This window comes from Choloepus didactylus, chromosome 14 (genome assembly GCF_015220235.1).
Source record: "Choloepus didactylus isolate mChoDid1 chromosome 14, mChoDid1.pri, whole genome shotgun sequence".
In the NCBI taxonomy this organism is placed as follows: domain Eukaryota; kingdom Metazoa; phylum Chordata; class Mammalia; order Pilosa; family Megalonychidae; genus Choloepus; species Choloepus didactylus.
In genome coordinates, this window is record NC_051320.1 from 19,525,651 (window position 1) to 19,527,582 (window position 1,932).

At 36.0% G+C, this 1,932-nt stretch overlaps 1 long non-coding RNA gene across 1 annotated transcript in view; it reads left to right on the top strand.

Moving 5' to 3' along the window:
- LOC119509456 overlaps window positions 1-1,932 on the top strand; it is a 46,763-nt gene that overhangs the window by 24,835 nt on the left and 19,996 nt on the right. The gene's annotated exons all lie outside the window — the stretch shown is intronic.

Genomic DNA, 1,932 nt, shown 5'->3' on the forward strand with positions numbered 1-1,932 from the left:
GCACTTCATTTGGATCCATTCTTACAACCGTGACAATACACTGCACTTTGCCTTGCTGTTTTACACATATATTGTCTCTCTCCTAGATAGCATCTGGTTAATTTAGCTACTCAATAGTACTTAGTTCAGTGTACAGTGTTATCAAAAGTAGATGTTTAATAGTCAGACTGATTGGCCCAGTCAGAGAAGAAGAAAGAACAGGCAGTTGCAAGCTAGCTGTGCGGGCATGAGGAAAATGGCATATGTTCTTGCTAACCAGAAAATTAGTGGGGATGTACTTTTGCTAACCTAATTTTATTGTGTCACAGGATAGTATCTCTACTGAGGAATCTGATAATGAAGATGCTGACTCTTTCTCTCTCAGAGATCAGACAGCTGAGGAGAGTTGCTGCTCTCATATACCACCTGATGCTTTCTGTTCTGATAGTGAAGAACCAGCTATTCCTTCTGACACAGAAGCATATTTAACAGAACTTTTACCCCAAAACATTCAAGTACAATTTCCAAATGATAAAAAGTGGAAAGGCCTTACTGTAATAACCAGGACAGATGATTCATATCCTTCAAGTCCTATGTTAGAAGATTGTACTGAGGGAAAAGCTAAACTTGCCTAAGTCAAAAAGGAGGAAGTGAAGGACATGAAGTAACAGCTAAACTAACTATAGAATGAAATAAGAAAACTATACTAATAAGTTACAAATAAGTAATAGCAACCTCTCTTCTAATTTTTAGTTTTTATATAAGTAAAAAGTATGTTATATTGCCCTTACGGAAGTTACAGCTTAATTAGAATTTTTTTCAGTAAACTTTTGCAGACATTCATGGTTAAGTTTGAATCTCTGATAATGCCGAGTACCCTCCTTTGTTCTTGAATCACCCGTAGTTCACCACGCGTAGTTCACGCATAGTTCATCACCCATGGTTCAAATATTAAAACAACAAGATTTAATTGAATATATTCTAAATCTGAAGTGCTATAAATACTCTGTAACTCGCACAAGGGGGGAGCTCTCTGATTGCATATCCACCTGCCTCTGGAGGAGCAGGAGTTCCCAGGCTTGGTAATGTATAAATTTATTTTTACATTGTAAACTTGTTCCTTTAACCTTATGGGCTCCTTCAGTAAAATGTGTTGAAGTTGAATTCTTGTTTTGAGTGCTCTTTACTTTTAAACTATTGTCTGTCCCTATACTCTTATTTGAGTGGGAGGTTACTTGATGAAACCCAAACCAGCTGAATCATGACCTGATAAGACTCAGGTCTTTTCTAATGGAGATCACAGGTTTGAGGTGTAAGGAATAGAACCCGTGACAATTGCCATCATTTCCAGTCCTTTCTTTGTAACTGAAAGTTCCTCCATAGCACATAGGTATGGCAAAATTCACAACACATAAGGCCAGTGAAAAGGGCTTCAGACAACTCCTGATTAGTTTTCTGGGCTTTTTGTTTGTTTGACTTATTTTGTGATCTGCAGACTTAATGTAGGTGAGTGGCAAAGATGACACTTGCCCCAGGACTTCAGTGCTATTTCTGTAAGAAAAATCTACAGTTTGAAAAATAAAGCCATGGATCTAGGCTACTAGCATATTGTTTCAAAATCAAATTATCTGTTGAAGTGGTGCACTATGGCGTTTTATTTCTGCTTAGAAGTTTTAACCTCTTAAATATGCATGGCTTAGCTTTATGTAATTATTGGTGGTTCCTTTACCCACAGCAAATTACATTGTTGAATTAAGCAGCAGAGAAAACCAGCCTGCTATTAAAACTTTTAAAGAAAAAAAAAAAACAAAAAAAAACTGGCACTTGTGTAATAGATAATCAGATGTGGTAAAATCTTTTCTTAGGTATTTCTGTAAGGAAATCCTTAGTAGATTTTAAAAAATAATGCCTATTATTCATATTTTAAAATTAGAAAGAAATGACATACCATGG